Consider the following 13,279-nt stretch of genomic DNA (forward strand, 5'->3'; position numbering starts at 1 on the left):
CACCAGTGTATGCTGCCCCTTGTCATCTGCTACTGATACAAACACCGTGTTGCTTAATTTTCCCCTTTACATCTCTCAACAACTCAGAGATGCTAACGTGCTATTTACTGAATTCCAAGCTTCTGCGGTGGATGTAATTGCCAATTTATTTGACAGGCAGCTGGGTAATGAATTAATGATGGCATTTCGCCCTGCACTGAGACTAAACAGACACGCATCAGCTTGCCTCCCTGACTTGCTGACATTCAATGCCCTGGTCTCAAGCTACTCAGTTTTGTGGCCGCAAAGGGGCAGGCAAGAGGAAAAAGCCCAGACTGACTTGAAAATAAAAAGCCCAGTGGGTTTGGATGACTTTTCCAGTGTATGACCTACTTGCCAGTTTATTCCCTAAAGGCACCAGTTAGTACACACACAGGGCTTTTCAAAAATGAGACATTTTGTAAATGTAATTAGTAGACTAAAATGCAGAGAATGTGTGGGCCAAGAGGAGCAGTGAAAAGCACCATTTTTCTGAAGGGTTTAAGTCACAAGAATTACCAGTTTAGGCTGTCATAGTTCTGACACACAGGGAATGTAAAAATGTTAATTCTGAAAGGAATGCAGGGCATCACTTGTTTGGGAAAAGAAGCCCCCCAAAAAAATGTATTTTAAACTTGCCTGAGATTCTGATTTTTGTTTCTTTTTTTCTCCTAAAACCTGTCTTTATAAATTATTTAATTTTTAGCATCCTCTTCCTCTTTGTGATTAAGCTTGAAATGAAGATGAAGCAAATGCTGAATAGGTCTGCAGGTCTCAGCTAAGCATCCCTGCACCAGCCAGGCTTCTTCCCTGATGAGCTTGGGTTGGGTATTATACTTTCCCAGAAGCAAAATGACCTCTGCCCTGATGCAACAGTTACTCTGTTCACTGCTAGCTCTTCTGCCTACATGTCCTGCCCCCTACTCTGGAAACTTCAGATAGCAGTAACCAGCTAGCTTTTTCATCATTGCTTCTTAGAGCTTCACACAATGACTTGCAAACAGGATGCATTTAATAAGGACTTATTGAATGAATGTATAAATAAATGAATGGATGGATTATGTATAAGAAAAATGGCTCAGGAGAATTTGACATCTATAAAAACACAGCAGATGTGACTCTTCTTGATGCTAAGCTCTTTGAGGAGGAAACATGGTACTGTAACTATATCTACATCAAACAAGAACAGTATGCTTCAAGGCATTCCTAAATGCAGCTCCCAAAGCAAAACTTTCCTCATCTCAGCGTTTCACACAAGCTCAGGGGAATGAAGCACCATAGATGTGTGATCCTGCTCACTGCACTCAGTTTTTTAAAATCCTGCTGCATTCTTAATCCCATAAATGGTATGGAGGGAGATCCACAGTAGTCATGGAGACAACTTCTCATACCAGTGACTAGCCATATGACAGCATCACCTGTTTCCAGCACCCACAGCCCTCCATGCAGCAGCAGAAGAAAGCAAAAGCCAAGTTAGGTCTCCACCAGCTTGGAGTCATGCCCCTGGGAAGTGAACTCATTTTAGGATGAATTACTCAGAGAGACCATGGGATTTGTTTATTTCATTTCTTTCTCTTCCTGCAAATGTATTTTATCCCAGAAAGAGAAGTACTCCCACCAAACCCACTTCCCTACCCCCACATACATATCATCTTATCGTATACCAAAGAAAATTACATCCTTCAGGTCTCGGAAAGCTCTGTTATGCTCGTTTTGCATATATATTGTACATTACTCAGGGAGCTGGGTGGAGAAGAGGGCTTTGTTGTGCATATTTGTTCTGGCTATTGTTTATGCAGGTCTGACTGAATGAGGGAACAGTGGGTATCATTTCAATTTCTGATGTCAACACCAAATTACTTATTTAATTTCATGCCTGGCGAAGCATTGTATAGCTACACGCAGAATCATTTTACTTCATTTGTTATGCTGTGTTTTCATGGCGATTGGCTTGCCTTCCAACTGACAGCTTTAATTACGACATGAATTTGATTGCACTGCCGAGGAATTAACATAATGTAACAAAGCATTTAAGCACCCTGCCTTATAACTCCCCTCCCCCAGACACGGGCACACACAAACACAGACACACGAGGGAACACAGACACAAGATCCCCATATACATTAAAGGTCCACTGGAATTTGTTTCAGCATTTGCTAGAAAGCATACAGAGTCTCGTATCAGGAGCCATTCACATGTGCCAACCCACTGTACTCTTTTTTTTTTTTTTTTAAGGGAAAAGATGCATGGTATTCAGTTTTGATTTCAGGATCGGCAGAAAACACATGTGTAGAAAAACCCTCTTGTGATCGACTTTGCCAAATGTCCATGGCATTGACATTTCCTCCCCTCTTAAACCCTTTTCACCACATTTTTCTTGGCTACTTGCCAACTCCCTTCAGTCATAGCTGGAGAATTTCAACAGGAGTGACATCTATTAAATAAAGAGACTTCTGCTTGTCTAGTCCTACAACCCCAAGATTCTGACTACGGCCTTGTATTCAGTGAGATATTACGCCTGGTCACCAACAGGACCCCACCATTAAAGTATCGGTAACAGAAGTTACCAGCCACAGGGAAGTCAGACTTCAGCTGAGGCTCACAACACGTATCATATATCCCTGAGGTCTCGCATCCAAAAGGCCCAGTAAAGAGTCTCTGTCATATATTTATAATCTAAAGTCTATATCTAAATATAGCTGCAAATATTTGGTAGCTTCAATAATTTTCCAAGACAGAAATTATATGAACACAGGCAACAACAGATCATGCTAAAAACAAAAAAAAGGAATGTTTAGAAACAGCAGTAATATTGTTTCAAATGTGCTGTAAGTTATTGACAGATGTATATTTAGGGATTGGTACTGCTTTCTCATTTTAGAAGACACAGTCACCAAAGAAGAGACAGTCACCAAAAGGTAAAGAACCACGAAAGTAGACAGGTGATAATACCCTAACTATTGAACAATTTCACAAGACTCTTCCTTAATGATCAAGATCATGACTCACTGCAACCTCAAGCTCCTGGGCTCAAGTGATCCTCCTGCCTCAGCCTCCTGAGTAGCTGGACTACAGACATGCGATACTGTGCCCAGCTATTTTTTTTTTCCTAGAGATAGCATCTCACTATGTTGCCCAGGCTGGTCTCAAACTCCTGGCTTCAAGTGATCCTCTTGTGTCGGCTTCCCAAGTGTTGGGATTACAGGCATGAGGCGCCGTGCCAAGCCTCCCCTATCAATTTCCAATAAGAAGGGAGGACTTCCATTTTTTTGCTTGGAGACTTCAAGCAAAGTCTGTCCAAACTATATAGCAAAAGAGGTCACAGAATACTGAAAAGGCTGTGAGTCAAACTGAGACTTGAAAGTTAAGACTTTTTTTAAAGAAAGAAACAGAAGTTTCCTTGGTTTCAAAAGCATTTGAAATAATATCCATCCATGTTTAGGCAAATACTTCTGCTGAAAAGGGCTTCATTCTTATTTCTTCAAGTGGTAGAGTTGACATTTCATTCATATTTTCAATGCAGTAGGTAGAAATGAGAACTATTAAGAGGCTGAGAAAATAGAGTAGGAGAACATTTTAGCAGTTTGCATGAGAACACAGGGATATGAGGAAATGCTAGCCAGCTGGCTATCTGATATGCAATTTCTGGGCTCATTATAAGCCATCTCCTGTTTAACATGGTCTTTTCATTCTGCTGGATTTTTTTTTCATATTTGACCACTGCTCCAGCAATCTCTGCAAACTACCCACCTCCATCTCATTATATTGTAAAGGAGAGCTTTCTTAGAAAGACTCTCTTTGTCTCAATCTTCATGCTACCACGGGCTGCAGGAACATAATGGGATGCACAGTTGAAAGACATTTTCCAGGAGGGAGAACGTTGCTGCTGACATTCAAGTCTGCAAGTAGATATTCATTAAACACTTGTTCTCCTTTTCTCACTTCCCCCCACTTGCCTTTCCTTCCATCTCTTCACTAAGCTATCATCGAAGCTACTCATTAAACTCATGAAGTTAACATTTCTGTTTTAACAGCATACTTACAATAAGGGATTTCAAAATTGATTATCCATCTAAAATAGATGTGCTCCATTCATTATAAATCCACAGAGAGAGGCCATGGCTACTGTTACAGCTCCCTGAGTACAGACAGGACACATGTGTACTCCACCCCTAGGTGAGAATGTGTGTTCTGACCCTAGGGCTAATTTAAATTGAATATTTTTAAATTCTTCCAAATCGCTAATTGTGTTCAACATCCCTGGCTACCCACCTTCATGTTATGCTTTTCTCTCTTGGGAGTAAAAAGGAGAAGGACCATGCCAGGAATCACATGAACAAGTAAATTTCTTGCAAAGGTCACAAAACAAGCTCATTCACAGATCTTCCAGTAGTGTTTTAAAAACCTGAAATCTTAATCCAAAGAAACGTACCTTGGAGATAAGATTACTAATAGCCGACCAAACACACACACACACACACACACACACACACACACACAATATATATATATATTTGAATGAGAAATAAGCATATAGTTGTTGGAAGAAATCAAGTAAAAATGGAGCAACAACTTGATAAAAGCATCAGGTGGGAAAAATGCTACGTCACTTCCAACACCAATTATTCAACCTTCTGTTATGCCCACGTCAGGTTGTCACCAACTCTCATCTCAGCCTTCTGGCTTCTACCTCTGATTTCATTCTTGCTCTCGTCTTCATGGACAGTTCCTCATATCAAAGGCAAAATAAACATTTTAAAGTAAGAACTACAACTCCAATCCTTTTAACATAGTCCAGTGGCTTTTAAGATAATAACCTGTCATGGATTGAGCAATGTCCCCCTGTTTATGTCTACCAGGAACCCCAGAGTGTGATTGTGGTGGTCAATTTTATGTTGCAACTTCACTGGGCCACGGGGTGCCCAGATATTTGGTCAAACATGATTCTGGGTGTTTCTGTGATGATGTTTTTAGATGAGTTGAACATTTATATTGATATGCTGAGTAAACTGGATTGTCCTCCCTAAAATGGGTGAGACTTATCCAATCAGTTGAAGGTCTGAAAAGAACAAAAGGTTGACTCTCTCCCAGAGAAGAGAGAATTCCTTTTGCCTGGCTTTGACCTGAGACATCAATTCTTTATTGTGCTTTCAGACACAATAAAAACATCAGCTCTTCACGAGTTTCAAACCTGCCAGACTTGAGACTAGAGTTATACTATAGGTTCTCTTGGGTCTCTAGCTTGCTGATTATAGATCTTGGGACTTGTCAGCCTCCAAAACTGAGCCAATTTCTCATAATAAATCATGTTCTGCTGGTTCTGTTATCTTCTGCTGTGGTTCTGTTTCTGTGGAGAAGTCTAATACAATGACATAATTTGGATATACGGTCTTTTTAGATGTACCTAATTAAGGTCATACAGATTTAGGATGGGCTGTAAATCCAATGGCTGCTGTAGAAACCATGTGAAAACTAAAGAAGAGACTGGAATGATGCATCTATAAGCCAAGAACACCAAGGATCACTGGGAGGCACCAGAGGCCAGGAGAAAAAAAGGATTCTTCCCTAGAGCCTGCAGAGGGTACGTCGCCCTGAAGACACACTGATGTTAAATTTCTAGCCTCCAGAACTGTGAGATAATAGATTTCTGTTGTTTCCAGCCATACAGTTTGTGGTCATTCATTAAAGCAGCCCAGGAAATTAATACAACACCCAGCCTCCTTAGCATGGGCTAGAAGTTACGTGTTCAGCCACTGTGCTACTTCACTCTACTGTAGCCACACAAGCCATTTTTCTTTCCCTCAAACACAACATGCTTCTGATAGGGCCTCTAAGCTTGTTGTTCCTGTTGCCCAGAATGTTCTTCCCATAGAACTTCACCTGTCTACCTTCTTTTCTTTACTTAGGCCTCAGTTTTAATGTCACCTACACAGAAAGGCCTTATCTAATCACACTAGTTAAAGTAGCAACAAACTCCCGCCCTTCATATTGTTTATGTCAGAAAACATTGTATTAGAAAGAATAGTAGCTATTTCTTAATAGATTTGTCTCTCCCACTAGAATGGAAACTTCATGAGGGCAGAGGTTTCATCTTGTTCTCCACTCAACCTCAAATGCCCAGACTATACCTGACGAATAAAAGAAATTTGATTGACATTTCTTGGCAACTGAAATACTGACATATCCAGGAGAATTCATAAATGTATGGGACAGGAATGGAAAAAGGCATAAGCAAACTGTTAAGGAAAAGGAAAATGTGGCACAGATTTTTTTAAAAAGAGAGGAATAAAACACCAAGAATCCTTGTCAGGTCGAGATTAGATTTCCTAATCTAATTATAACAATGTGGGAAGCTCATTCATGGTAGTGGCTCAAGTCTGTTTCCTCCTTAACAGTAGCTGGTCAAACAACCTGGCATGGAATAAAACCTCAATAAAGATTTCAAGAGAGGGAGGGAGGGAGGGAGAGAAGGAAGGGAGGAAGAAAGAAAGAATAGGACAGATGCTGGCATGGGTGGATGAACAGTGGCACTGTGGTATAGACAAATCAATAAAAACCCAAAGACCAGGGGAGATTTGAAGTAGGAGAAGGGGTATCTCAAAAAGAAGCAGAAAAAATGTCTCAACTGTAAATAGCTACCAGAATAATAAGAGTAGACAACTGTGTAGCATTAGACTCATAAGAATTTGATCCATTTTCATTATTTTCTGAGATGTTTCAATTCCTTGAAAGATCTGAACCCTTGAAAGGTGTTAAATATTTTTCTGTCTTCTCATAACTAACAACCCAACCCAAAATTCTTTCAGAGAGAAAGGTGAAAAGAGTCATATTCATATAGTCATTAAATAAAGCGTTAAAGAAGTTTACTTCCACAGTGTGTTGGGAAGTGTTTGGTAGAAGTGAGGTTGAAGCTGACATAAGGAAAAGAAAAACAAAGAAAGAACAAAGAACAGAAATAAAATAGGCCAAGCGTGGAGGCTCATGTGTATAATCCCAGGGCTTTGGGAGGAGGCTGAGGAGGGTGGATTACCTGAGGCCAGGAGCTCGAGACCAGCCTGGCCAACATGGCGAAACCCCATTTCTACTAAAAATACAAAAATTAGCCAAGCATGGTAGCACATGTGTATAATCCCAGCTACTCAGGAGGCCAGGGCACAAGAAAAGTTTGAACCCAGGAGGTCAAGGTTGCAGTGAGCTGTGATCATGCCACTGCAATTCATTTTAAATAAATAAAAAGAATAAGCAAAGGTAGGAAGATTTGAAAGTGCGAACAAGGCCAGGCGCAGTGTCTTATGCCTGTAATCCAGCACTTTGGAAGTCCGAGGAGGGTGGATTGCCTGAGGTCAGGAGTTCGAGAGCAGCCTGGCCAACATGGTAAAACCCCATCTCTACTAAAAATTCAAAAATTAGCCAGGCGTGGTGGTGTATGCCTGTAATCTCAGCTACTTGGGAGGCTGAGGCAGGAGAATTGCTTGAACCCAGGAGGTGGAGGTTGCAGTGAGCCGAGATCGCACCATTGCACTCCACTCCATTCCACTCCAGCCTGGGCGACACAGCAAGACTCCATCTCGGCGGGGAAGAAAGGTCACATTCTTTGCCTAAGGTCACACACAATAAATAGCAGAACTTCTATTAAATCTTGGCCTGTTTATAATAAATGCCCATTAACATTTCATAATTTGAGGCTTGTTTATTAAAAGTTTTTAAGTAAGTTTTGCTCCTAACTTTTGACAAATTTCCTCAGTTACAAAATTCTGTTTAAGTTGGAAGCAATATTTTCCCCGTGAATAACTCATCATAAACATTTATTAACTATATATTCAATTATTCCCCTTAACTCTTCCCTAGTGACTAATCTAAACAAGTTACGATGTCTCCTTGATGTGGACAATCTGAAAGTCCTTGTGGCCAATTATTCCCTCCAGGCAACATGGTCTTGGAATATATAATTTAGAAAAGCAAAGCATATTTGGGTTTTTCTTCTTTTCTTTAAGACAGAGTCTCACTCTGTCACCCAGGCTGGAGTGCAGTGGCACAATCTCAGCTCACTGCAACCTCTGCCTCCCAAGTTCAAGCTATTCTCCTGCCTCAGCCTCCCGAGTACCTGTGCTCCACCACGTCCAGCTAATTTATTTGTAGTTTTAGTAGAGACGGGGTTTCACCATGTTGGCCAGGCTGATCTCCAACTCCTGACCTCAAGTGATCTGCCTGCCTCGGCCTCCAAAAGTGCTGGGATTGCAGGCGTGAGCCACCATGCCTGGCCACATATTTGGTGTTTTTAAGCTTTACGCATGAGTCAAATTATACAGCTACACTGGAATTCTTTATTCTTATTCTTTTGGCCTAACCAATTCAAAAAAACAAAGCTAGAATAATATACTATTTTGATTAGCCTCACTTGAGAGTAAGTCTCAACTGCCAAAGCTCCTAAAAACATCACTAAAATGGGTGAAAGGCTGACAGAAATTTTCATCTTAGCTGAAAAACGAGTCGGGGCATGATGGACTAATAGGGACTGAATGTATTCTCCCACCTCAAGCAACTAAAAAACTGGACAAAAGGTATGAAACAGGAGTTTTTAGAAATTGGGTAAGACAGAGTAAAGGACAATAATATTTGAGAGAAGAGAAAAAAGTAGGGTGACCCTTAAAATTTTCTCACCTTACTGCCTGGAGAGTTTTCATGCCACAGCATTGCCGGGTAGGAGGTGACCCAGGTGGAATCCCTGAGTCTTGAAGACACAGTTGAGAATAAGGGGAGGCAAAGACAGCTGGAACTCCAAGGCAGAGGATAAGGAGGAGAGAGCATCGCAGAAAGCGAGAATCATGAAAGCTGCAGAAGGTTCCCCTCTAGTTTCCACCTGATGACTAGTCAGCACATCTGTGAGAGAAAATACCCAAGGCGAGGAAAACCACCACCGGGAAGGAGGAGGAAGAACTTACAAAGCCCACACAAGGCAGGGAATAGTTTGTTTTCCCACAATCTACAGTGGAAAAACCTGTAAGACGTTAGGCATTAGGCAAAGTACTCAGTCAGAATGGGGGGAAAATTATCTTTAGACTAAAGGTTGTTCTGGTCTTGTCCAAGAAAGTACAAAAGCAAACATTAAACACACACACACACACACACACACATCTCCAAATAACAAAATTGTATCCCAAAATGAGTAATGTTTATAGAAACCAGAAATACCCAGTACCCAACAAGGAAAATTTTTTAATGTCTGGCATTCAATAAAAAATTGCCAGGCATACAAAGAAGCAGGAAAATATGACCCATAGTGAGGAGAAAAAACAACCAATAGAAACAGGTCCAGAAATGGCACAGGTGACAAAATTAGTACACAAGGACAGTAAAAGCTGTAATAACTGTTTTCCATATGTTCAATGAAGTGAAAGAAGAATAAGCATAATAAGAACTAATATGGAATTTTTAAAGAAAAAAACAAAAACAAAAACCAGTAGTCATCTTTGACTCTACCTTCTCACTCTCTGATAGGCATTAAAGAAGACTGAAGCTGGGCTGGGCACGGTGGCTCACGCCTGCAATCCTAGCACTTTGGGAGGCCAAGGTGGGCGGATCACGAGGTCAGGAGTTTGAGACCATCCTGGCCAACATGGTAAAACATCGTCTCTACTAAAAATACGAAAATTAGCTGGGCATGGTGGCACATGCCTGTAATCCCAGCTACTCGGGGGACTGAGGCAGAAGAATCACTTGAACCAGGGAGTCGGAGGTTGCAGTGAGCCAAGATCATGCCACTGCATTCCAACCTGGCAACAGAGCGAGACACCATCTCAGAAAAGAAAAAAAAAAAGGATTGAAGCTGGACCCCTTCCTTACACCATATACAAAAACCAACTCAAGATGGATTAAAGACAAGTGTAAAACCCAGAACTATAAAAACCCTGGAAGACAACCTAGGCAGTACTATGCTGCACATAGGAAAGGGCAAAGATTTCATGACAAAGTCATCAAAAGCAATCACAACAAAGGGAACAATGGACAACTGGGATCTAATTAAACTTAAGCGCTTCTGCACAGCAAAAGAAACTATCAACAGAGTAAACAGACAACCTACAGAATGGGAGAAAAATATTTGCAAACTATGCATCTGACAAAGGTCTACCATCGAGCATCTATAAGGAGCTAAACAAATTTACAAGATAAAACCAAACAACTCCATTAAAAAGTGGGCAAAGAACATGAAGAGATACTTTTCAAAAGAAGACATATATGCAGCCAACAAGCCTATACAAAAAAAGCTCAATATCACTGATCATCAGAGAAATGCAAATCAAAAACGACAATGAGATATCATCTCACCAGTCAAATGGTTATTATTAATATTAAAATGTCAAAAAACAACAGATGCTGGCAAGGTGGCAGAGAAAAGGGAACAATTATAAACTATCAGTGGGAGTGTACATTAGTTCAACTATTGTGGGAAGCAATATGATGATTCCTCAAAAGCTAAAAGCATAACTACCATTTGACCCAGCAATCCCATTACTGGATATAAACCCAGAAGAATATAAATCATTCTACCATAACAACACATGCATGCAAATGTTCACTGCAGCACTATTCACAATAGCAAATACACGGGCTACACCTAAATGCCCATCAATGACAGATTGGATAAAGAAAATTTGGTATATGTAAACCACGAAATACATTGCCATAAAAAACAACAAGATCATGTCTTTTGCAGGAACATAGATAGTGCTGGAGGCTACTATCTTCAGCAAACTAATGTAGGAACAGAAAACCAAATACTGCATGTTTTTACTTATAAGTGGGAGCTAAATAATAAGAACTTATGAACACAGAGAGGGAAACAACAGACACTAGGGTCTGCTTGAGGGTGAAAGGTGGTAAGAGGGAGAGGAGTAGAAAAGATAACTATTGGGTACTACTGGGTGATGAAATAATTTGTACAACAAACCTCTGTGACATGAGTTTACCTATATTACAAACCTTCACACGTACCCCCAAAACTAAAATAAAAGTAAAAAAATAAATTAATTGTTAATTCTCTTTCAAGAAAAAATGGGGCATCTTTATTCTCTAAAATATTGTGCAGGTAGGTGTTGCTTTGGTATCCAAAAGAACCATTCTGTGGGTTGGTTTGTTAAAAGCTTTCATCTCGGCCGAACATGGTGGCTCACGCCTGTAATCCCAGCGCTTTGGAAGGCCAAGGTGGGTGGATCACCTGAGGTCAGGAGTTTGAGACCAGCCTGGCCAACATGGTGAAGCCCATCTCTACTAAAAATACAAAAAATTAGCTGGGCGTGGTGGCAAGCACCTGTAATCCCAGCTACTCAGGAGGCTGAGGCAGGAGAATCGCTTGAACCCAGGAGGTGGAGGCTGCAGTGAGCCAAGATTGTGCTGCTGCACTCCAGCCTGAGCAACAAGAGCGAAACTCCGTGTCACGGAAAAAAAAAAAAAAAAAAAAAAAGCTTTCATCTCAGCAGATTTCAGATTGCCATAGTGCTTGACACAGGACTCTGCAACCTCAGACCTGCACATGAGTGAGGGAAATGTGACTAGGGATCTCAAAACATTTCAGTAAATGTCCACGTTTTGGGTCATTTTTCTTTCTTTCCTTTTTAGTAATGTTGCAAAAAGTGTGAATTTTAATAATTAATGAACAATACGCCTACTATATGCCCACAAATTTTTTTCATAATTTTAAAATATAATAAACAATATGAATCGGAAGTGTTTCATTGACTGGCTTGACATAAGACTGACAGGATTTTATAATGTCTGGCATCCAATGAAAAACTGCCAGGCATACAAAGAAGCAGGAAAATATGACCCATAATGAAGAGAAAAAACAACCAATAGAAACAGGACCAGAAATGGCACAGGTGACACAATTAGTAGACAAGGATGGTAAAAGTTATAACTATTTTCCATATTTTCAATGAAGTGAAAGCAGAATAAGCATTATTACAGCCTTAATTATTTTTACATTTTTTTAACAGATCATTTTTTAATTGTGTAATTCAGTGGCATTAATTACATTCAAAACATTGAGCAACTGTCATGACTATCTATTTCCAAAACATTGTTATCATCCCCAAAAAGAAACTCTGTAACCAACAAGCAATAGCTTTCCTCCCTCCCACTCTCCATCCCCCAAATTCCTGGTAAGTTCTATTCTACTTTATGTCTCTATGAATTTGCCTATTCTAGATACCTCTTATAAGTGGAATCATACAATATTTGTCCTTCTTTGTCTTGCTTTTATTTAGCGTATTTTTAAAGTTCATCCATATTGTAGTATATATTACAATGCCAATCTTTTTTATGGCTGAGTATATTCCATTGTGTGCCTATCAGCCAAGCTGTCACGTTTTGTTTATCAATTCATTTGTTGAGAAACACATGGGTTGTTTCTACTTTTTGACTACCGTAAATAATGCTGCAGTGAACACTGGCTTACAAGTCTCTGTTTAAGTTCATGTTTTCCATTCTTTGGGGTATATACCTAAAAGTGAAATTGCTGGGTCATATGGTAATTATATGTTTCAGCTTCTTGAGGACTGCCAAGCTGTTTTCTACAGTGGCTGCGTCATTTTACATTCCCACCAGTAATGTATGAATATTCCAACTTTTCCACATCCTTGCCAACACTTCTTATTTTTCATTCTCTTTTTAAAAGCATAACCATCCTACTAGGTATAAAATGATAATCTCGTTACAGTTTTAATTTGCATTTCCCTAATACCTAATGATTTTCACCATTTTTCAAGTACCTCTTCTTTGTACTTCTTTGTAGAAATATTTCTCAAATTCTTTGCCCATTTTTGCATTAGGTTATCTTTTTATTATTGAGTTGTAGTTCTTTACACATTCTGTAGAGTAAACACCACTTATATGATTTGCAAATCTTTTCCCCATTTTGTAGGCTGTCTTTTTACTTTCTTGATAATGCTCTTTGGTGTGCAGAAGTTTTTAATTTTGATGAAGTCCAATTTATTTTCTCTTTCGTTGTACATGCTTTTGGTGTCATATCTAATAAGCCACTGCCAAATTGAAGATCATGAAGATTTACCTGTATATTTTCTTCTAAGAGTTTTATGGTGTTCACATTTATATTTTGGTCATTGATTCATTTTGAGTTTATTTTTGTACATAGTGCGATGTAGGAGTCCAACTTCATTCTTTTGCACATAGAAATCCAGTTCTCTCAACACCATCTGTTAAAGAGAAAATTCTTTCCCCATTGAAGTGTCTTGGCACTCTTGT

The 13,279-nt window shown here is 39.7% G+C and overlaps 1 protein-coding gene across 13 annotated transcripts in view; it reads right to left on the reverse strand.

The window, feature by feature from the left end:
• AUTS2 (activator of transcription and developmental regulator AUTS2) overlaps positions 1–13,279 on the reverse strand; it is a 1,193,236-nt gene that overhangs the window by 653,130 nt on the left and 526,827 nt on the right. The gene's annotated exons all lie outside the window — the stretch shown is intronic.

The sequence above is a fragment of the Pan paniscus genome, chromosome 6, assembly GCF_029289425.2.
Source record: "Pan paniscus chromosome 6, NHGRI_mPanPan1-v2.0_pri, whole genome shotgun sequence".
Lineage (NCBI taxonomy): Eukaryota > Metazoa > Chordata > Mammalia > Primates > Hominidae > Pan > Pan paniscus.